This window comes from Cottoperca gobio, chromosome 8 (assembly GCF_900634415.1).
Source record: "Cottoperca gobio chromosome 8, fCotGob3.1, whole genome shotgun sequence".
NCBI classification, from domain to species: Eukaryota; Metazoa; Chordata; class Actinopteri; order Perciformes; family Bovichtidae; genus Cottoperca; species Cottoperca gobio.
The window spans coordinates 19,461,733-19,487,145 of record NC_041362.1 but is presented as its reverse complement, the minus strand read 5'-3'; the positions used below and the strand labels follow the sequence as shown (position 1 = coordinate 19,487,145).

The 25,413-nt window shown below is 40.0% G+C and overlaps 1 protein-coding gene across 1 annotated transcript in view; it reads left to right on the top strand.

The window, feature by feature from the left end:
* The first annotated feature begins 2,207 nt into the window (after nucleotides 1-2,207).
* Nucleotides 2,208-25,413, top strand: part of LOC115012365 (thyroid hormone receptor alpha) — an 82,327-nt gene continuing 59,121 nt past the window's right edge. Inside the window, exons 1-3 of the mRNA XM_029437946.1 lie at nucleotides 2,208-2,570; nucleotides 3,353-3,483; nucleotides 13,924-14,024. The gene's annotated coding sequence lies outside the window, so the exon portion shown is untranslated. The remainder of the gene's footprint in view (nucleotides 2,571-3,352; nucleotides 3,484-13,923; nucleotides 14,025-25,413) is intronic.

The window sequence follows — 25,413 nt, the reverse complement described above, 5'->3', positions numbered from 1 at the left end:
ATAGTTTCAGATTGTTACATAGTTTCAGATTGTTACATAGTTTCCCACTGTTACATAGTTTCCCATTGTTACATAGTTTCCCATTGTTACATAGTTTCACATTGTTACATAGTTTCCCATTGTTACATAGTTTCACATTGTTACATAGTTTCACATTGTTACATAGTTTCACATTGATACATAGTTCCCCATTGTTACATAGTTTCACATTGTTACATAGTTTCCCATTGTTACATAGTTTCACATTGTTACATAGTTTGACATTGTTACATAGTTTCACATTGATACATAGTTTCCCATTGTTACATAGTTTCACATTGTTACATAGTTTCCCATTGTTACATAGTTTCACATTGTTACATAGTTTCCCATTGTTACATAGTTTCACATTGTTACATAGTTTCACATTGTTACATAGTTTCCCATTGTTACATAGTTTCACATTGTTACATAGTTTCCCATTGTTACATAGTTTGACATTGTTACATAGTTTGACATTGTTACATAGTTTGACATTGTTACATAGTTTCACATTGTTACATAGTTTCACATTGATACATAATTTGACATTGTTACATAGTTTCACATTGTTACATAGTTTCACATTGTTACATAGTTTCACATTGATACATAGTTTCACATTGTTACATAGTTTCCCATTGTTACATAGTTTCCCATTGTTACATAGTTTCACATTGATACATAGTTTCACATTGTTACATAGTTTCACATTGATACATAGTTTCACATTGTTACATAGTTTCACATTGATACATAGTTTCCCATTGATACATAGTTTCACATTGTTACATAGTTTCCCATTGTTACATAGTTTCACATTGATACGTAGTTTCACATTGTTACATAGTTTCACATTGATACATAGTTTCACATTGATACATAGTTTCTCATTGTTACATAGTTTCACATTGTTACATAGTTTCACATTGTTACATAGTTTCCCATTGTTACATAGTTTCACATTGTTACATAGTTTCACATTGATACATAGTTTCACATTGTTACATAGTTTCACATTGTTACATAGTTTCACACTGTTACATAGTTTCCCATTTCACATTGTTACATAGTTTCACATTGTTACATAGTTTCACATTGTTACATAGTTTCACATTGTTACATAGTTTCCCATTGTTACATAGTTTCACATTGTTACATAGTTTCACATTGATACATAGTTTCACATTGTTACATAGTTTCACATTGTTACATAGTTTCACATTGATACATAGTTTCACATTGTTACATAGTTTCACATTGATACATAGTTTCACATTGATACATAGTTTCACATTGTTACATAGTTTCACATTGTTACATAGTTTCACATTGTTACATAGTTTCACATTGTTACATAGTTTCACATTGTTACATAGTTTCACATTGATACAGAGTTGATCAAATGATGGATTTCAATATAATGGGAGGGCATACATAAGAAAGTCAAACATTGAAGTATAAATACACACACTGTGGGTGTGTAGGCTGTATGTGGGTATGTGTGTTAATGTAGATCTGTATGTGTGGAGATGTGTGAAACCTGAATATGAGTTATACAAGGATGTATATATTCTAGGACTGAGTTGCTGCGGCTTTTAAATACCTCTTTCTGTGCATATGCATATATACATGCATATAAAAAACTAGAAGCTCTTGTACACTTTATAATATTGCCTTCGCCAAATAAAATAAATGAAAACATTTAAAGTAAGAATATGATCAATTATAGCCGTTTTAAATTGTCAAAAGTAAACAGTGTTTTCAGAGTATTATTATCATCGTTGCTGCGTTCATGTGTAAGCAGCATTTGCATTTGGTATCATATGTGGAGCTAACTTTAATCCTTGTTTTGTCATTTTTTTTGATGAGTCTATAAATGCATCATATTTTATAAAACTACTATATATACAGACAATATATGTTTTGTACCTGTCAGGTAAATGTAGTGGAGTAAAAGCCCAATAGTATAAAATTACTAATCAAGTGTACCACAAATTTCACTTAAGTACAGCATTTAGGTTTATGAGAATATTTGTTTCCACCACTGACGTCCACTTATTCAGCCTCTGAATGTTGCAGTGAAACGGGTGACATTCCCCTTCAATTCTCCAGGCTGTCGGGATTATGCAACTGCAGTACTCGTGTTGGGCCGGTAGAGGGCGGTGCGGAGCCTGGTAATTAATCACCTCTGTGATGGCAGCTCCGCTTCTCCTGACCCGCATTCACCCGTACTGTACAGGCAGGGGGGAGGACCGAGCACAGAAAGCTAATAAACGCTGTAGAGTTCCCTTGCAGACCGTGGTCATGGCTTTGACAGTCCCTGGCAGACACGGCGCTCCCCTCTCCACACACATGATAGCGGACTGAAAGGGGGCTAACACCGGGGAAGCATTAGCTCCGCCGTTTGAGATGGTTAACCAGCTGGACTCGCTTGTATTTCTACGTATTTGTTCTGCTTTTTTCTTCAAGTGTTAATCCGGCTGTTCCTTGTTCACGGGGCTTTATGTTGACGGTACAGGAGGCGCTTTTATATCACAAGTCGAGCATTGGTGAGTGTCATTTTATTTCACTATAGCGACATACAGTGAAGTCTATGGGGCTGCGGTGCAACGTGAGCGCTGTCCTCATGTCAACCCGGGCTGCGCCGGCCTGTTTACTGTCCTATACATATAGGTTAATGCAAATAAGCCCGTTCACTGTCAACATTCCCTCTGTGTGCTGTTTGAGAGAAGAGCACTGCAGTTTGACCTGCGTGACTGCCATGTGCTTTTCTTACTGGCGTTATATTGATGGACCTGGGTCAGGTAGGGCTCCACAGTGCACGGTTAAGGTCTGAACTATGCGAGTGTTGCAATCAGAAACCTGTCAACCTTCACTCTGCCCTATATGTGCAGTCAGAGCGCGTGAGAGATGTTATTTAAGAGGTATCGTGAAGGCACAGGGATATGGCTTTGTGCCAACATATAGACAGTTGCATAGGCTGCTATGTATGTGTACTTATATATGTGGCACTCCCAATGTGTGATATACTGCGCGGCCACTGTTCACATTCCTTTGCTGTGACATACCCAAGTAGTTCCGCGTGTGCCAAAGTGGGCAAAACTATGCTTGAAATAAACCTAGCGATTTGATATGAATCATGCAGGACAGCATGACATATGGAATCAGGTTCCAAGTCAATATCTGCTCCTACAGGCTGAGGCGTGGTGTGATATCATGTATCGAGATACTCATAATAAAAGGAGTCTTTGCTTTGTGTGTGTCTGGCTAGTTTGAATGTATGGTTCAGAGAAGGAATGGATTGTTTACATTGTTTTGTTTTTTAATCCAGGATGAGAGCAGAATCATCTGCTTCAGAGGTGGACCATCACACAGGATTCCATGACTCGTTTTTGGCCCCAGAGCTGCGGTTCAAGACACCAGGACGAACATCTGAGCAGTGTGTAGGGGTCAGGATAAAGTGTGAGTAATTCCCTGCTCGTGGAGTGTTCAGTATTAACATAAAATGTCTACACAACACATGGTTCTTCTGCCTTGAAGCGTGCAGCAGACACAACTATACATTTTTCAAGACCAGCTGTCACTCCATGTTTTATTTGTGAGCGAAGATGCATGACTCATTTGCCATTTGTCTTTTGGTCTGAAATCCTTAAATCTAGAGAATAATTCCAATGTGATGTTTTCTAGAGCTGCAATGATTAGTCGACCGACTGACCGAATAATCACCTCTTTTGATAATCCAGTGATCGTTAAAGTAATTTCTCATACAGAAAATGCTGTTTTCAGCCTCTGAAACAGAGAATTCCTTCCCTGTGGGATGGACATTTTCCACTATTTTCAGACATTTTATAGACTAAACTAGAATTTTTTTGCAGACTAATCGATAATTAAAAGAATCGTTAGTTGCAGCCATAATATTTTCTTAAAGAACATTTCCAGAGATGTGGAAGGAACAGTCTCATAAAACCACAACTGAGTGTAAAACAGGAAGGACTATGGAACCAAAAATAATATTTCCCTGGAGTCCAGAGGAGAGGCCTACGTATAATCACCCAGGAAGCACTTTGTTTACAAGAGCAGTAACCCAGTAATGATTTTAGTAGCTGGTGGTCTTTATTAGTTTTCAGAGACCTTCCAGATGTATTAGTCTTGAGGAGTTCTTCCCTCAGACATGTTTTCTTGGAAGAAAGGCCATTTGTCGGAACGGACATAATAATAAAATTAAAAATTAAAAAACGGCTTTAGAAGCAATGAATACTCAATAACTTAGAATTGAAATAATGTTAAAAATGCAACAAATTACATAATAGAAAATTGAGGGGGGAAAAAACTATGCTGGAATGAATGAGAAAACAAAGAAAATCCATGTAAAAATACTGCATGTATGTGTATATATACATACAAAGCCATAATCTCTGCCTGCAGCCAGACGTGACCTCTTTTGACGTCCGTCGCTAACACCCCCCTCCCCCTCCCTTCCATTTTCCCATAGCTCGCCCTGGTTTTCTGAGGTTGAGGCTTAATGTATAGCGAGAGGGTAGGGGAGGTGAGATGAGGAGGAAGGGGGAGGAAGGGGGGGGAGGAGACAGGAAGAAAACCAGTCTCTCGCCCCCTGCCTGCCTCTTAGTCTGAGGAAAATCAGTTACATAACAGGGCTGTGGAGGCAGCCAATGCCCCAGTCCCTGAGGTCCCACGGCCAGCTTACGTCACTCACATGCAGGAGGAGGAGCCTTGAGTCTTATATGCAGGAAGCCAAGTTTGGAAAATACTGGGTTTGTACACTAATTACATTTGATGTGAGTGTCGACATGCAACCCACATACTTTACTGTATAAGTGAAGGATCAATTCACTTCAGAAAGCACTTATCCATATGTAATATTTGGCCTCACGCATGTAGGGGTGCCTGCAGCTAATACTTATTTTCATTACACAGTATTCAATAAAAAAATTTTGGGCAAGTTACCAAAACCGAAAGTGACATGTTCCCCACAGAAGTCCTAAACCCCAAACGACTGCATGTACAGTGAAAGCAGAACATCCTCACAGTCTAGAAGCTGGAACCAGAATGTTTTTCATTGTTGCTTGATCAGCTACTTGAACAATCAATTCCCTTTGTGTTAGTCATCTGTAATGTTTGAGTTTGTCAGAAAGAGGCGTTACTAACTGCTGGATGTACATAATGTACTCAGTACTTGACTGAGTACATTATAAAACAGGCTTTACAGCTTTTGCTCACACACACACACAGGGTATCATAGAAGAGCCTCGGGGCTCCTCCTTGGTACTGGCGTCTTTGGAATGTTCTGTTCTTTTCTGTGAAGGCAGGAACATCTTTATTAAATACAGACTTTATTCAATTAGTGTTAACACCAGATCTAGACATGCAACCCCCACATAGAATATCAAACATAAGTAAGCCAGGACAATGCTCCCTCCACCTGACAGGAAATGACTTATAAGAAGATCATAAATCAGGGTCAGAGCAGTAGATCTGTGGATGAACCTAATGCATTGCTGCTCGTAAGGGGGTCGTCTGTGGGCTGGCGACTGTTTATAAGAAAGCCAAAAGCATGTAATTTAGCGAGCTTTGCTACCTTCTCCTCCTGTTCTTTTCTTACTGCCACTTTTGACATGACTGCTGGCTCGGCGTACAGATGTGCTCAGCTCGTCAGTCTTGACAGATTTTGCACCTAAACAAGCTACCCTACATCGTATCGTCTGTCTCGTGACACCATCATAAACAGACTTAACATTAGACATTCACATTACCCAGCAATCATCATTTCATATCGTTGTATAACAAAAATACCACTGACACTTTATTTATACTTTTTATAATTTTCTGTAGAATAATTCTGTAATTCTGTGGCAAACAAGAGATTTCCACTCGTTCAAATGGGTCTTTCTTTGCTAAAAGAAAAAGGTTTATAATTCTCAAAGTACACTGATGAACTGTCTGTGTTGAAGGTTGGTACACATTGTACACACCAGCTGTAGTGTAGGCACGTACTGTATACGGTGAGAGACACTGTGAATGTCAGGAAGGCTGCACTGTAGCTTTGTAGCTACAGGTTAAAAGAATTGTCTCCTAAGTAGTAGTTTCCTAAAGCATTGAGATGAATGTAGGGAGGCCTGTGCGCCACAATGGTATCCACTGTGACCGTCATTAATATGGGATAAAGGCAGGGTAATATAAAGGGGATTTAAACAGAGCCTATTATTTTGAAAAATTGCCAAGGACCTAAAGATATTAAGGTTTGGGACAAAGCAGAGACTGCAATTTGTCTTGGAGAACTTTGACCCTGCTATTGGCATTGCGGTTAGCTGCCTCCCTCTTGTAATGAAAGTGATGATGGATTTTTTTGGCTACTTGGATGTGAACGACAAACTTAAAACCAAAGCGATGAGCTACAACATGATAAAACATTGTGCAGAGTCGAGTGGCAGCTCTCTGTGGGTTCGTCACTATGGGATGTTATTGTCACATTACTCATTGTTGATGAACAAAATAAATAAGTGCAGCTTTAAATCCGAATGTTGACTTCTGAATCTACTAATGTACAATACATGCACGGTATTGAGACCCGTCAAGTATCAAAAGATGATCAAATATTCAGGTATCTAAATAGACTAGCACTGTAAAACCAAGGATTTTTGAACCATTTGGTATCTTTTATGAAAAGAAACAAGACAGGAACAATAAATGTCATTTTTCTGATATTATATTAATTTTTGGCCTCATTTCTTTCTTTGGCAAATATAATCTAAATCAGAATCAGAAATCCTTTATTAGTCCCAAAATGGGGAAATGTACCTTGTTACTGCAGAAGAACAAGAAAGTAAAGTGGCGAGTACACAATAATGAAATGAGTAAAAGTAGTATAAGTACAAAGTCGTTGATAAAAGTTGTAAAAGTGAATATTGCACATTGCAGAAGTTATAGAAACACAATCAGTATTTTGCCGTTGGGTTTGTCACGTATGTGACGCCTCGTACCGCAGACGTCACAAATACGAATTTAACTGCACAAGGTGGAGGCATATTGTTTTCAGCAATAACACTCAGGAGGATGCTAATCTTTACAATTGTTTGTCCATATGTCACACTTGATATTTCACACACTCAGGATCAAATTAGCTCAAACCTCCAGGAAATGATGCATCTCATCAATGTGTTTAAATTACAGTGATTGGCCCAAAGGGGAGCATTACGTCAATCATTTATTGGTTCATCCACTTCTCATCCCAGACACCCACTGATTAGATTTTGATTAAACTAATCTCACTGGTTGTGAGGGACCGAGCTGGCAGGCATGAGGAGTCACAAGTGAAACTCATTTATTTACCAAAAAAAAAAAGAAAGAAAAACATTTACAAAGTATGCAACAAGGTCAGCCCAACAGAATTAATCTGTATAAAGAAACATAAACTGAAGGGGTAACACATACACACGCACTACAAACAGGACAATTAGTCTATCAGTTTAAATAACTTAACAATATACCAAAACAACCGTTAACAAAAAACTAATGTACTCTCAAAATTCTTAAAAAAAAATCCCAATCCCTCCCATTCTGTGTCACTTGGTACAGTCTGATATCCTGCACTGATATGTCCTCCATGGGACCTTATTTTGTAAAACATATGTACCGTAGTCAATGGCAAAATCCAAACTATTTTTCTATCCTTTGTAAAACCTATGGGTTAGAATTTTAAATTTTAAACTAATATATTTACCTTTTTATTTTTTAGTACAGCTGAAGATAGACAGGAGGGGGGAGAGAGGGGATGACATGCAGCCAAGGTGAACCCTGTGAGCTACATCTCTCGTCTGCACACTATAAGTCACCAACTAGCTAGGTAACTTAGCTATGTTCCATGCACAACTGTAGCGATATCATATGTATTTTATCCAGCCGCGAAGTGAAAGAACGAGACTATATGCTCGTGTATAACGGTGTGAATCGCACGGGCATCGTAGCTTCAGCGAGAGTCCCTTACATGACTTTTGGGTGTGTATTTATTTCTTATACTTCAACAGTGTTACAACAAACTCCGACTTTCTTGACTTGCAAAACAATTTTTTGAATTGCGCGAACATCATTTGTGTAATTTGTGGCGCACTTCATATGGGATCTTAAAATTCTTTATCTCTCGTCTTTTACTACTGTACGAAATAAAGTTCCAGTCGTAGACCGGAAGGTCCGCTTTATGGATCTTTTTACTCCGGACTGACACGATGTCCCACCAGCAGCAACAACCAGCCCTTAGCACTGATAACTCAAAGAAACAACTTTAATATAAATGTAACTAAAGACATATTGTTTACTGCACAAATAGAAACTAATGTACTACCCACAGTACTCTATTAACTTTGAGTATGATTTCACTTATCTGTTTGCTAATGTATGTGCAATTTGCATGAGGTCAACAAAGTAAATGAGGAGAATATAAATGACCAAGTGTAAATTATAAAGTAAACTCAGCTGCACCCCAACGTTCTTCCAAAGACTCTTAGGGGGACAGCATCATGCGTTAGTGACGGAATGTTTGCTGTCGCTGTGTCCCCTCCCTCCAACTCTGATTGTTTTGCTGCACAGTCTCATTCTCTCTTTCAGCAGCCTACCTCCAGGGGCTTGTATTGTTTCAGTGGATAAAAGGAAAGACAAAAAAAGAACGACTTTATAACAAGCTCTCGCACCTCTAGGGAGGATTCACGCTCACACACATAAACAAATGTTCTCAGAGAGTACTCACAGATCCTTGTAATATGCAACACACACACACACACACACATGCACTCTCTGTCCTTTGGAGAAAGGAACCAAGACCGGCGTCAGGAGTGGCCACAACAGGAAGTGGGCCTGGGATTACATTAAAAGGACGCACTCCATGCTCCGAATGAACCTCTGCAGAGCGGTCGAAGCCTTTACTCTTCCCCTCAGGGGGTTCCAGCAGTCTTGTACAGTGAAGCTCACAGCACGCATAACTTTTGAAATAATTTTCCTGACATTCTGCTGTTCTCAACATCTGAGAGAGATTGGAGAAACGGTAGGCACCGCGCAGTAAAGGTCATGTTCCAGACATGGATCCACAAAGTTAGAAGAGTTTGGTGTTGCGTGCCCCCACCCCCCAACGGAGTGGATTTACACTGAGTTGGGTCTAATGGATTTCAACAGTAGTGCTTTATTGTTGTGTTTGTTTTTTTTTTTTTACATTACAGTTCATTTAGCTGATGCTTTTGTCCAAAGCGACTTACAATAATTGCAAACAATCATGACGATACAATTCCGAACATCAAGAATCTTGCAAGTACATTAGCTTCAAACAGGTTAAATCATTTTAAGTGCAGAACAATAGCTTCAAATAATCCAAACCAATGTAAGTGCAACATACAGAAACAATGGAATAAAAACTCCACCATTAGCTTAAAATAAGCCCACAAATTTAAGTGCTACTCACAAAAAAAAGAAACAAATCATTTTTGGCCAAGGTGCTGTCGAAACTGGTGGGTTTTCAGTCTGCAACGGAAGGAACTAATGGGTCCGATGCTGGCACTGAAGGACGGTTGGTCGTCCAGTGTCACACCCAGATTCCTTGCAGTTCGAGTCTGCGAAACACCCAAGGTGCCGATGTTGATGGTAAGGTCTTGAATGGGAGAGCCCTTCCAAGACCATCAGTTCAGTATTGTCGAAGTTGAGTTTCTAGTGGCATCACACATGTCTGTGATCACACGGCCCTGAAGCTGCAGGTTTAACAGTGAGATGCTTCGTTATGTCGCACAAACAGTCCAGCTCACATCGTCCCAGAGATCTGTGGTGTGTTTCCCTTTGCTTTCCAAAAACTTTAATTTCATTCACACATTTAGATACTTCCTCAAATGTATTTTCTTGTGGTTGTTGCATGCATTGATTTAATTACCAAAACCGGCGGGCCAGTTATGACAGACATATGATATTTTCTAGCGGGCCGGATATAATAATGACAATAATAGTAAATTGTATTTGCAAAGCGCCTTTCAAAGCTAAAAGCAATCTCAAGGCGCTAAAATGCAGGACAACAACAAAAACAGCACCAACAACCACAGACATAAGAGGTTAAATAGGTCATAATTGCCTTGAGTTTGACACTAAAGGGTTTGGAAAAAGCTGAAGAACTCGGAGCTTGAATGTCGAATCAAAACAGCAATCCTCTAGTTCAATCGATATATTTATTTAACGTGATAAGTCAAACATAGAAAATACTCTCAGCTGAGGACACTTTTCACTTCGCCGTTTCCACAGACTGAACGCTCTAAAAGCCCCAGTTAACTGTCTGACGGTCCCGCTCCAAGTGTGCACAAAGGGTTGTAAACATCTCATCTAATACATGGAGTAGGCGTTGACCTTCTCCTCATTGGTCCCAGTTTGGCGCCCTCACGCTCCTCCGTCAGCAGTCAGGAAGTGATGGTTTGTTGACCTGTTACTCTTAAAGGGGAAGTGCCCCTATTATGTTTGTAATACATTCAGTGCAGAAAATACATAATAGTGCAGAAACATATTCGTAGTGTCGTAATATATATTGATTGAGGTAGACAAATACATATGATAGTCTTTCCAGTGTGGATTAATACTAATCAGGATTTATTTACCTGACAACACCCGTGCAGTAAACACTGAAACGTGCACATAAATGAGATGAATAACGTAAGCGTTTAGTTTATTTAATAAAAGAGCACGTGTTCAATGCAACACTGATACCGCTATTAGTACTGGGAGACGTGTTATTCTTAAAAAATGCACGCATAAAGTTGCATTCAAATTTATTAAATATATGGCTCTCAAGGAAATACATAAAAAAGTATTTAGCTTTTATGGCTCTCCCAGCCAAAAAGGTTTTTACGAAGTAGATGACAAATTAGCATGATAGAAGGGAAGAAGGAGGTGGGGACTAAGGGGGATCGAGGAGGGTGGAGAAGATGGAGAAAAGTTTCTTTGGGTTTGGAGAAGGAGGATTGAATTTTAGATTGGAAGTGCTTTTTGCTTCAAAGTAGAGGGAGTCCACACAGTCATCCAACCAGGGAGCTGGAGGGGACTGGCAAACCTGCCGCAAACTGAGAGGAAAGAGAGAGTCTAGAGAGGATAGAGTAGGGAGGAGAGTGTCTGTGGCAAAGTTGGCGAGCATGAGTGAGATGGAGTCAGATGAAGGGAGGGCTGAGAGGACAGCTGAGGCAAGAGAGGAGGGTTACGGTGGACATGTGCAGTGTTCATGGAGTTAGGTTTGTTAGATTGGGAGAGGGGGCGAGAGTAGGCTATTAAAAAGTGATCAGAGATGTCAAGCGGGGTTACAGAGAGGTTCAAGGTAGAGCAGTTTCTGGTCGAGGTGGTTGCCAGCTTTGTGAGTAGGTGGGGATGGACACAGGGAGAGAGCAAAGGAGGATAGGAGAGATAGTAAGCCTGTTGGCTTCTTTGACTGGATGTTGAAGTCACCGAGAAGTACAAGCGGAGGGCCATTCTCAAGGATGTTAGATAGGAGAACGTCCAATTCCTCCAGAAACTCCCCCAAAGGACCCGAAGGACGGTAGAGAACAACAATGTTTAATGTAACCGGCTGAGTTACAGTGACGGCATGAAGTCTAAAAGACAAAGGAGTGAAGTCTGGCAATGAGTAGAGAGGAAAAACTCCATTCGGCGAATATCAGTAGACTCCTCTGCCAGTGGCTCTGGGCGAGTGGGAGTAGGCTGTGGACAGAGCAACAGGGGTAGATGTGTTATCTGGTGTGATCCAAGTCTCAGTGAGGGCAAGGGAGTCGAGGGATTTCTGGGAGGCGTAGCCAGAGATGAGCTCAGTCTTGCGAGTAGCTGACCGGCAGTGCCACAGGCCTCCTGTATGAGAGAAGCGGGTGGGATATACAAAAGCAGAGAGGTTATGGTGGTGTTGCAAGGTATGTAATATCTACGAGAAGACACACGAACAGGAATGGGAAATATACAAATTTGAATATGGAGAGGAAAGAGCGAGCAGAACCAGATACTTGGCCCAGTTAATGTTTGCTTTGCTTTCCACTCATCCTCCAACGGAAGACTCTTTTGTCTTTGTCTTCTTGAGTCTTCATCAGATGAGGCTGCCGCTGGTGCTGCTGCTCCCAACAAATGCTGTTTTCATTACATTTCCTACGTTTTTCTTATCAGATAACCACTGAACACTACATTGTCAGCTCTTCCTCTGCCAATAAGAGCCTGTAAAAGACCTAATTTATCCAGCAGCAAGCACTATGGCTGTATGGTGCACAAAATCCACTGTTTGGTCAGGTTAAGGTACGTTTTTTTGGTACAGCAGGAAAAACAACCCGAATAACAGCAAAGGACCATTATAACGGTTATCAAGCTGATGCCGTCACAAACGAATAAGCATTTTTGACTGTTGTCACCTAATGTCACTCGGCTTCAACGGGTCGCCACACATTTAGAATATTCCACTCTTTATCCAAAGTCACTGGATCCAAAGCACTCCTATACTAAAAATCAAAATAATATTTTGGGCCCCTCTAGCTCAGTTTTTCTTTTTAAATTTGTATTCATCGAATGAGCAATGCATTATTATGAATCCCACCGTTTTTCTTGGCAAGACCTGCCCTGCCTAGCATTTAAGCGCTAGGATTGGCTAGTCGTCTATGCTTGAGATTTATGTACCGGTAACCAGATTTGTTCAGGTCCTGTGCCCTGGCTAATCCTAACCACTCGAGATTAATGCCTAACCTCAACAGTTAGCACAGCAGTCTGTTCATAATTACGCATGAATAATACATCCAGGGGCTAACTTTACTAGCATGGTTTAGCTAATGGACGGCAACTTTCCCTTTGCCAAAGCAGTAAAGAAATCTAACACTTAAGTATTTATGTTCTGCACACTAATACGTAAACATAATAAGAAGGTATTAGGATAATTAGACTGTAATTATTTAGTTCATAAGGCTTACCAAACCCTTCAGTACAGAACATTCAGTTCAGGACAAATACTGTTACACCACCAGCTAGCAGTGCACCCCCTGTTTTTTTTCATTTTCTGATGTTTTACAGTAAAAAGTGTTTTCAAATGCTTTGTTTAGCGTATGAATCCAGACGAGTGTTTGATGATAAATAAGTGAGAGGAGGAATGGCAGCCTAAGGTGGCGACATGTATGTGGAAGTGGCTCTCGAGGCCAGACTCTTCATAGAAAGTCAATGGAGTAGAAATAACATACAGCCTGACGGTGAAGGTCAACTTCAGGTCAGCGCGATGTTTGTTTAGTAATTTAGACCTGGTTTTCAGTCATGGTGCAGGACTTGCGACAGGCCAACGGCTTCGCGGTGGCTTGTCACTAACCCTACATCATTAACACCAACCGTTTCACTAGTTAGTAGATTAAGCGCGTTCTCTGTTTTCATTAAGCTCACCAGATCAAAGCCGGCAGCGGATATTATAGTGGAGGACTAAGGAAAGGGTCTGTTTTTAGACAAATGGGGAATTCTTCCTAATATCAGAGCCATGTGATCTGACTTGAGGCACGAGGTGACCTTCTTATAAAGAGTCTGAACATTCAGATCATGAGTACATTTTTTTTCTCCCTTTTCATTTAAACTAAATCAGCTTAACAAGTATAACACGGACGGACGGACGGACACACACACACACACACACACACACACACTGCTTCTGTTCTATATATTCTCCAGCTTCACTTGATTGAATACAGAGTGAGTGTAAAGTGATAATGAGGCAGGATCAATAAGCAGCTGTCCAGGCTTTCTATTTCAGATATAAATAGATTTCTTTATAGAATGAAAAATGTATTGAATGGAAAAAAGGATAGAAAAAAAATATATTTCAATACCGCATTTTAAAGAAGAAAAATCTAAGATGATTTTTTTGTATTGTTTCAGATTTTTCAGACTGGCACAAGAACACCTATTTCAACAAAGAAGCTCTGCCATCTGATGTTTGTGTCACTGATGAAGACCGGCCTCGATCTTCATAGCACCAGGTTGGTTCTCTTCTGTTCATCTCCATTGCTGATTGCAGCAAATGTAGTTTCAGGCTGAGCAGTTTCCAAACGCAGTTCTATCAAATCTCTGCCCTAAATGAATGAACCAAACTGCTCCACTGGTGTAAGTCACCTGCATTACTGCTCAGATGGTTTTCAATTGAACTCGCTCAGATTGTGGATGCCATAAATGACAGTAATGCAATGTTCTCCTGTGACTTTAAGTGTTAGCAGGGTGGAACAGATTATTAATTGTTTTTACATACAGGTAATCATAGGTCAATCACAGCTCAGGTGTGAAATCGCATTTAATAAACGATGAGCAGGTTTCCCACTGGTGTGAAATTCCTGAAAAAGTTATGAAATTAGAAGAAAAGAAATTCCAGGCCTGGAAATGGTTTGGAATCAACAGAATGTTTTGAATATACTGAGTTTTTTCAATTTTTTAAAAATATGTTCATACAAATCTCAAAAACTTAAGATAACGCAAAATATGTTCATTGTATTAATAATTAATAATCTGTGCTGCATGGGACTGCTTTGTTCAGTGCCTCTGGCCGCCCAGGCCTGAGGCTTGCTTCCCTCTGTCAAAATTGGTCCCTGGTGCTTCCAGGCGGAGTTTCCCGAAGGTGCCTTTTCTTTTCTTTAAGTGACCTGAACTAATGTCCCCCTTAAATTACTTTTGTAACAATGAGATTACATTAATGTTAGGGTGAGTTTTATATTCTCATGCTAAAATGGACTGAAAAAACAAAGTTTTAAAGCTTATATTTAAAAAGAATTCACATCTTTGTCCCATTCTTCAACACTGAAGTTTTTTTTTTGGTATGTTTTTCACATGTTCTTCCCTCTTCGTGTCTCAAAGTGTCCTTTTGTTGAAATTGGCAAACCAACCAAAAAGAAACATTTATGCATCGTTAATTTTGAATAGATAAATGCGGTAAATGCTGACATTCACTTAAGCCAATGCAAGGGGAAATGAAAGAATATGGGTGCCACAATGAGGCTCTGTCTCCAGTGCTCTGTGCCCGAGGAGAGGTGGTGTAGAGAAGATGTGTTGTTTTAGGGCATAGCACACTAAGAGCCTTTGATCGCATTATAATGTCAGCCTGCCCATTTTAAACAACTTCAATAAAGTCATGGAAATGAGGTAAAATATTATGGAAAAGTTTTGAAAATGTATTGCATAAAAATGTGTGTGAACCCTGAACAATGAAAAGCTAATTATAGATAGGATAAATAAAGACAAAGTGAAAATTCAGTCCCACACGTCTGCACACGTGTTAGAAACGTGAGACTGATGTCTCTAAGTGTACGTTCCCGTGGCCTCAGTGTGCTGTAATTCTGCTTATTTCAGGCAGAAAGTGTAACAGATCCTGTAAGAGTAATCAGCATTTTATCAGACAGTAGGATAATTGAGTCACGCCTGCAGGGCACAGCACGCAGCAACAAGGTAGCAAAGCACAAGAGGTGTTCTTCAGCTCCAGCAGACGGGAGACGCCTGTAGGCTTTTTGCTTGAGAGGCTCTAAGATAGATCTTCCTAATTAGATCCTGAGACATGCCTTGACGTGAGTGTGTTAGCCTTTTCAATGATTTGAGTAAACTTGCTCAGGCTAACATGTCTTTATATGATGACAATGCTGTCTGATTAGTCCTTGACTAGGTGCCTTCTATTTCCAAATACGGGGTTGATGTTTTACATCTAATCATTCTGAAAGTGAGTCAGTAGATTAAGGCTGTGACTCATTTCAACTCTTCCCTACTCACTATCAACGGAGTTCTTATGTAGAGGACTATATTTGAGCTCATCTGCATGTCAACTATATAGTGAGTACTGAGTCGTGAGTGATTTGTGTTTGTTTTATACTATTTTAATAACAACCACAACTAACATGGCCCTGCCAAACATTAACAGTTAACATGAAGCATGCTAATGTTAACATTAACTCTAAGTACAGCCTCTCAGATGCTAGCATAGGCTCCACACCAAATGTGAAAGGAATTTTCCGCACATTAGAAGGTATTATTTGTGTTTATCCGCATTACTTAGCCCGGCTGAATTAATCTCTACAGTGGTAGGAAACCTAAACCCAATAAACACATTTCGCTGTCTTTTAATTGGTATAAACGGATCAAAAGGATGCCGAAATAACTACATCATGCTGCCGGTTTGTAAACAGTCTGATTTTGTGCTTCGTCAGGTCTGATCGCAAAACAACAAGCAAACTACTTAATGCTGGTTTTGTAAATGGAGTTTTGATCGATCAGGGCATTGACATTGTAGCTTCTCCATCAACAGAACGTCATCTAAATTAGGCATAAATACGGCAGCAACGTTATTGTTTATACACATAGATATCTGTTTAACATGTGTATTATTAATGGGAGCTGCCCACAGACGGCTACAACATATTTCCTCCATTTCTGATTTTCAACGTCAGGAGAATCTCAACGTTGAACATTTTCAAGCTTCATGTAATTTGCGTGGCCCGACACACCATCAGTCTTTGGTGCTCGGGCTTTTGGTATAATATGTACTTGATATGTAAATATCACATTTACAATTAAGTCTTACTGCATACAGTGGAACCGTAGAAATAATAGTGTAAAAACACAATACAGATTTAACCTCAATTGCTTAAATTCACACTGTCTAGAATTATATACAGTTTTAAATAGACTTTAGCACAAAACGTCTACACGTACATCTGTTGCATAGTCTTTTCATCAAATGAACAAATAAAACCCTTTGCGGATGTTTAAATGATTCTAGCGGTAATCCAATAAGTCCATATTCATTTGACATGCATAGAAATGTTTATAGCAATTGCTGTGACATGATGAAGCTATGAGAATCTTTTACAACTGATCACAGGTGCTAGAAAGTAATAGAAAATGTAAGATAATTGACATAATAAAAGTATAAAAATGTATATAAATAACGATGAGACATAGAGACACAAACATGTATTGTATAAGAACTAATCAACCTTTGATTGCTCTGTATTCATTATATATGAGCAGCAAAGGATTCTTACCATTACCCACTGTCTTTGAATTATCAGTGCAGTGGAAGAAGTGAGTGTGTGTGTTGACTGTAAAGTGGTACCTCCCCTGCTGTTAGAGAAATGTACAGACAATGGATAATGGTTGTATGGCCTTATTTCTCCTGCTGAGTAAATGTTGGGAAAGCAGATCAGAGAGATTAGCAGTGGCGGGAGTCACAGATAGACGCTCTTGACGTTCTGATGTGATGTGACAGGATGTATTGTGACATGATGGGGGATCTAATCTGATTTGATATAATTCTCTCACACGCCCCAAATTATTTTCATGCTCGTGGGTTTCCTTGATGCAAACTTACAACACATGTTCAGTACCTCCATGTCCATGTTCACTGTCCTAATTTTCCTCACATGCAACATAGAACTCAATCCGTGCGAGCAACCAAAAGCCGGATGGAGCTGCACCACATGGCGTGCCGGTTACATTTGGAATAATAAAATCGGAATTAATCAGCGTTGCCATGATCACAAGTACATCTAAAGTTCACTCACTTTCTTGCAATAATCATGTAGACTTGGAATCAATGACCGCAAGAACTGCCCCTCTAATGCGCACTTGGCTTTGCTGAACAAAGAGAAACTGGGTGGACTGGCTGATATTAGAGGGGTTAAGGTACGGTCATGTTTGCGTTTAGTTCAACAAAACTGTCCTGCACTCAGCACTGACAAAGGATGGGGACCAACTTAGTTTTTCTCAGGGCAGACCAGTATTTGCAGCAGATATACATTTGCAGTAAAAATGATACCCTTAGTGTCAACAACTAATGATACAATACTAATGTATTAATGTTTTCTTTTTGTCCCGTAATAAGATCAAGATGTTGTCTTCAAATGTCTTGATTTATCTGACCAGCCGTCCAAAACCCATGTATGACAAAGAAAAGCAACACAACCTCACATTTGAGAAGCCAGAAACAGCAAATGCTTGGTTTGGCTTTTGATTGCTTCGCTTGATTGGTCGGGGGTGACAACAAAAACTCCACGAGGGGTCTCATAAAAAACAAACCGAAGCGTAGGTTCTTCAGGGCTGTTAATGGATCGCAGTGAGTTTATATTACATTTAATAACTATTTTTAAAAAATCTTCTATGTTTCAAAGACAAATGAAAAAGAATGCAGTGTGAGCATAGTCTATGATACACCATGAAATTACCAGTTCAGCTAATCAGTTCATATTTGGCATCAGAAAGTTGTGATGTAATCTGACATGCTTTCACACTGAAGTTCTTCATCATTTGACTATAGCATGGCAATTATTGAATCTAATTATTGTATCTGTGCTAAGAAAAATAAGTTGTATCCATGCTCTGAGCTAAAGGCTTTTATAGACCAGTGGGAGTTCAACCCTTTCTGAGCCACTGAACATTAACTCTCCCCTCATCTTAAATTATAGAGCCCTTTAAATGCTGCATAAATAATTTTGGCTCTACACGAACATGTGAGTACACGACGAACCCAAAGGCAAAAAATGCATTAACCTACATAAAAGCTGAGGAGATCGTCAGTTTGGATGTAGTTTTTATCTAACCTGTCTTTTTGTTAGTTTTCAGAAATGGGTAAGACAGTCTTGAGCTTAAAAACTCTGAAAGGTTGTAAACTGTATTCTACAGCTCTCGCTCTCTACTGCTCATGCTAATTACCTGGACGTTGAACAATTTATCCATCGCAGGTCAGAAAGCGTTGGAGCAGGGAGAGTGTGAGGATGGACTTGAAGGCATATTCTTTGTCATCATCCATACTGCCCACACTAAACCCACACTTAATTACCAACAACCGCCTCTAGTGGCCCGCTAATGGAGGCACTTCCTGTTCAAAGCAGGCCTTCCTCTGACTGACCCCATTTCTCTGCTCTATTGTACTTTCCCTAAATGCATCTGTGAAAGAATTCAGGTTGTTGTTGCATATTCGGTGCATCCACTGCAAGGGAGTACAGTGTGTTGGTATAGGAGTTCTGCATGCTTATGAGTCTGTCCCAAAACACACACTTGAGCTATTAAGTGCATGTCCAAATACCAAGTTTGTGACCACTTCTGCAAAATGCCAACCTCCTGTACACTTAACCCACACTTAGGGTACACGAGGAATCACGATTCTTGTTTAGTCGATTCTGATGCTGAGATATGTTTGTAGTCTGTACAGAATCCTTTGAAGCTTCATTCATCACGTTGACGTTAGAAGTTTTAAATCAACATTCAAATTCTGTGCTGTCAGAATGTCATTTTTCTTTTACTTTTTACATGTCTGTTGATTGTGTTTAAACCTGGTGTTTCTGTTGCAACTGCATATGGAGATCCGGCTACACTTATATAATTAGTGTTATAATATTTGTAGAATTCCATTCAAGCGGTCCAACATTTATTGAAAAAAGATCATTGTAATCATTTCCAACATGTTTCAGTACATATTTGTTGGCTTCCAAAATCAACATTTTCAATGAGGTCAAAACAACAGTTTTCTCCTGCTCGCCGCACATAAAGGGAGGCACGCAGCCGTATTAAGGAGGGCGTCTAGCAGCAATCTGACGGCAACATGAGTTACATTTATATAACCACACTATCATTGGGAATCCTCAAGAGAAGCTTGAATGTAAAATTAAATTAAATGTATTCATGTACCTTAGGCCTAAATGTGTCTAAATAACTCCATGTAAAGACGTTGTTAGGACAGATGGTCTCGTTAACCGGGCGTGTCCCAGTTTGCTCAAAAACAAAGACCAACACACACTTTCACTTCACTTAGGCTACGATAGCAATTACGGGAAAACCGTCACACAAGTACGCACTTGACTGCTGGCAAATAATGCATGTGTAGACATCGGAGCAGACCCCATCCCTCCAGACTCAGAAGTATGAGGTGAATTACCTCACACAAACCAACTTCATCCTAGGGGCATTAATCTATAGAAAACAATTTATCCACTAAAATACCATTGTCAGAATACCAATAGTGTTTCCTGCTTTTTGTCTCTGAAAAGAAACAGTGTTTTTCTTCCTTTGCCAGAGGGATTTTGGATGAGTCATTCACATGAGCTCTTATATTCTACTGAACAATCTCAGCTCCTTTCATAGCAATCTAAAAAAACAAAAAAACAGAGATCCAATGGGAGAATAGTTTTGTACAAAGTGTTCGATTTATTTTCAGTCTTGTTCATTCACAAGACCCCCAAGGGTGACATCTTCATTTGCAATGCTCTGTTTCCAACAAGCAAATTCATTTATGTTCTGCACCATCGTGTTCAGTGTTAACACGGGGTATCTAAACTTTTCATGCCAGGGGCTACATGGAGAAAGTAGGCCATGAGCCTTTTAATTAAAGAGCCTATCTTAATAAGCTCTTTTTGAGGAACTTTATTCTTTGCATTATCTATTGTCCATTTTCTGGAACTTTGTTTAATATTTCGGCCAAATTTAGATGGAAACGTCTCTTTGCTTAGATTCTTGCTGCTTTTACAGCAACTGCTTTAGTGAGACACACCTTCATAAAGTCTCTGCACATAGTTTTCTGTGTTTAGCTATAAATTGAGCCACGCAGCTAGCACTTGTAGCTAGCACTTGTAGTTTCCTGAGTGTGTTTGGCCCGAAAAACTTGACTTTGCTGAGCGGACAGGGCTCTTGGATAGTTTGGACACCCTTACTTTAGATAATCCAAGTGACAAATGTTCCATGATACCATGAATGTTCTGTTATTCTCAGCTAACTAACCATAATTGGCTCTGCAAAGCTCCTCATTGGCCGGTTAAAAATAGGAAAATGTTTCAAAACCTTTTTGTTGGCTTTTGTTCAAATTTGCATGTCTGTATGACAAAGATGCCAAACATTGTCACAAATGAATGTGATTGACAAAGGCGAAGTGTTGAACACTTTTGTGTCCGTCTACTTCAACAGTGATTCTTTAGGTTTTAGACATTTCTCTGATCAATCCTCTTTGGAGCCTGTCATCATTTTAAACCCTTGGCATCCAATTGGTGGCATTTGCATCAGAGTTGGTACTGCTGTCACAGCTGAGTACGCACACAGGAAACACATATTTTTAGATTCATTGTTCAGGATATCATTATCCTTGTTTGTGCATCACGGATCACGGATCCACAAATCTGCTGGGAAACCACAGAAAAAAGATGCTCCCAACACTTGCAGCATAATGTTTTTTTTCTTCGCTGCCAAAGTAAAGTTCAAACTAATTCCCTTTTTAATTTGGATTTGTTTAAACTTGATTTTGGTCAGATGTGACAGCCCAAGTCCACCTTCAGTTGCAATCTGACAATAATATCAGTCGCAGTGATTCATTGTTTGCTGGTGGGAATCATCTTATTCCCACAAGTGCTTTTCTTATCCCATTTCCCAAATGTATTGACAAGCTTGTCTCTCCCAGTCCGTAACGTATGTAAGGATTTCTCTGTGCACCATCTTAGCAGAGCCATCTATCATTTCAAAGGCTTTGTGACATTTACCTTGCTGACCAAATCAAAGCACAGTCAGATATCATGCTGCTTCCCCACACTGTGAGGTACCACCGTGTTGACATGTGGACATCTTTATGGGTATCAGTATCTTTTTGTTTGGGTGTGAATTCCATTTTTCGTTTGCTCTCATCGTACTCATCATGTCTTTTTTTCGCTCCGTTCTGTCGAGGCATGATTTGGACGCTGATTTGACAGCACAACAAACGGCTCATTTCCAAAACAGCATTAATTAATGAAGCAGCTCACAGCATCCAGCGTCTGTGTTTGGTCATCTATTATTATTGTTTTCCAGGCCTCATTTACAAAACCAAAAAGTGCGCTGATTAGGTTTGGACAATCTGGCGTGAGGCCCAGATAATACGGGTGAACCGCGAGACAAGGAAACCCCTGTTCCCATCTGAGAGTCCCCTCAAAACCACCACCCTTATTGTCCTAATTCTTTCATCTACTGTATCTTTCTTGATGCTGCATGATCGAATTGATTATCAAGACTCCAGCTGACAGCTGACCGCGGGATGAACTCATCGACAAGTTAGAGTCAAAGGTGACATTGCCTTGCCGCTGCGACGACAGTGGGATGACCTAGTTTGAGTCCTTGGAAGTTGTTTTTCAGTCAGATGAAGTGGCAGAGGCAATGCCGGCATAGTGTTTTGTGGTAACTGTAATGATCCTGGCTTTTAGTTTTTCTGTTTCCTGTTTTACTTTGTAAGAAAGCTCACCTTGTGTCATGTCTCATTTTACTTCCTGTCTTTGTGTGTTTTCCCGCCTTCTGTGATTTGTTTGTCCCGCCCTGATTTGATCGTCCTGTGTCTGATCACCTGCTGCCCTTGTGTCTCTGTCTCCTCCAGCTGTGTCCTGTTCATGTGATTAGTTGTCTGTGTGTATATACTTGTGTGTGCCATTGTTCCAAATTGGACAAATACATGTTACCGATACATCTTTAGAGGCTAACCATTCCGCTATGTTCACCAGCTAGTCTCTAACTTTGTCCGTTTGCTGTTTGGGGCCGAGATCGTAGCGTACAGTTGTGGCTGAAAACAAGATCAATGAGAGCGGTCAGAATAAAAACCAAGATAGATGCTAATATGCTATATAGAGTCATGCACAATGTAGATAATCTAAATGTGTAAATAAAAAATGTAATTTGCCCATCTTATTTGTCCAGGTATGTGAATATCAATTTGGCTTTGACCTTTGAAATAATTTCTTCCGCCCGCTATGTTGTTTTTAGAATTTCTTTTTTCTTTTTCGTTTTGCCTGGTGAGGCGTTCGAAAGGTTTAGACCCACGTCATCATCACAAACAGTGATGTCACGAACACCAGCGTAGACACAATATTGTATTCTCCACGGGTTTTTTAGGAGTTAGTCATGAACAGTTTGGTTATGTGCAGCAGAGTTCTTGTCATATAATACTTTCAGTTTAGTTCCAAGTGTTGTTAAAGAACAACTCAATGTTGGAGTGCTGACATTTAAATCATAAGTGCCATGCTGCTGAATGGACCTCTGCTGAGGCTTTAGACTGCGACCGCCAGCTAATCAGTGTACTGCACTGAATTAATGACCAGTAGTGCGATCACTGCAGGGTTAGGTTACATTTTAATGAAGAGGTGAAGAGAGTAATGACTGTGACTGTTTGCCTTCAGCTCACTTTTGTCAAAATGATAATTGGAACTGCAAATGGCATGTATAAGTTCCTTGATACCATATACTGTAATCTTCATTTGAATAAAAGATGGTTTTGCAAACCATGCTGCAGATGTCCTGATGGCAATTTTCATTTTCAAGTCGAATGGTTAATTTCTTATATTGCCCGTGTGAGAAGGTTTGCTGTTGGTTGATGGCACTAATTTGAATTTCCAAGTCCACCAAAGTTGAATTTAAAGTGAAAGCACTGTTCACCTCAGCCTGATTGTATAACGGGACCAAAAAAGGCCCAAAAAGCTTGATCAAGATCCTTATACATTTTCTAACGACAACCTTGCAAGATGGTTCTCATAAAATCTTGATCACAATCTTTGACCAAAAACTGAAGTGTTCTGTAGCAGCGATTGCACACATTTCTGACACTGTCCGAATGTGGAGGCTGTCTTTGCTGTTGGTGGATGTGCATCACAGGACCATGTATGGTTGGGAGTTATAGGCCTTTAGTTGGTTCCCAAACTGGGGGCATGGTTGCGGAGTGCATGCACGTGCGACCAAAGAGCTGTCAAATGCAATTAAACATGTTCATTGGTCGCACCTGTGTGTGTGTGTGTGTGTGTGTGTGTGTGTGTGTCATTGTTTTTTTGTTCCCACTGGCCACTACAACATGGCCAGAGCCAGCCAGTTACCTGCAGTATGCAGGACCGTCCTGACTGAATACATCTTCTACAGTACCTTTTTAAAAATGATAATAATAGTACATTTAATTTATATAGTGATTTTCTAGATTCACAAAGACAATTATATCCGTAATATATATTTGTAAATACATTTCTAAATAAAAGTGAAACCTTTAGTGGGATTTGTAACGACGGTTTACACATTGTGCATGAAGAAACATTTAAATTCATCCAATTAAGTGGTTGTATCATCCAGCCCTAGTAGGAGGACACACACACACACACACACACACACACACACACACACAGGCTGTGTATTGCTGGGTTTATATGGGTGTGTGTTGAGCAATTTGAGGGTATTCTTAAGAAATCTATGCCCAGAAAGACATTTGGGAACCACTGTGTAGCTTACCAACAAGCAGCTTTAATACTTCTCATTGAGAATTGTTTGGCTGTGCAATATGTGCTTTACAGTGACACCCAAGAAACAGGCAGAGATTCAGAAGTGTTTCCTCTTTACAAACTGTAGTATAAGGAGTGCCTGCTCCCTTTATGCATCTGATTATTCATATTTTTTTCAAATTGAAGCTGAGGCTGTTGCTTTTTGAAATACAGCGCAGAGCAAGAAGCTTTCACAGCAGTGAGTAATACGCTGCTCAATTTGAGCTGTTTTGCTGTCTTAATAAGAGGAGTGGCTGGAGTGGAATTGAAAGTGCTTTGGCTCACCCCACAGTGATGATATTAAGCATCCGGGTGGATCACTGCCACACAATAACAGGTGCATTACTCAAGGGCATTTATCTTCAATCCAAAGTGTTTCCAAGGTAATAGCGATGTGTTTAACAAAGAGTAACTGAAAATCTAAGCTAATAGAGAAGACATCTTCCTGCAAGACTTAAATGGTATTGTTAAAAAAAATATATATATCTTTATCTCTATGCGTGTCTTTTCCTCCCTCTCATCATTTCGTCTCCCCATCCCTTAAGCTTTTCCCCGTCACTCCTTCCCCACATCCTCTGGCTCAAAGCTGTATAGGATTTGTGCGTGCGTAGGTTGACATATGCAAGTGTGCGTGTGTTGCAAAAACGGGGGTGTTGTTCAGCCTCTGAGTGTCTGTAAAGCAGGGAGAGGTACTTTTTTTTCCCTTTTTTTGGCAGATTACACCGGGTTCAGTTTTCTTGACTTTGGTTTGGTTGCTATGCAACAGTAGGAAGACGTTTCCAGCTAATCCATATACATAGCTTTTCACACCTCCACTCTTTCTCCTCATCCTCCCCTCCTTTTTCTCTCCTTTTATTCTTTGTTCCTTCTGCTCAATTTCTCCCTCATGCCTCTTTTCCTCTTTTCCTTTCTCCAAACGATGGGTTCTCTGCCTCTCCTGTCATCTGTCCAGGATGCTGCTGCCTCCCCCTGCCCTGCTCTCTTGGCTCAGCAGCTGGCAAAGCTTACAGCATCCAAGGTCAACCATACTGTGCTTGTAGGCTGACAAGTGGGCTGGTGTGAGTGAGAGTGAGAGAGAGAGTGAGAGAGTGAGAGAGAG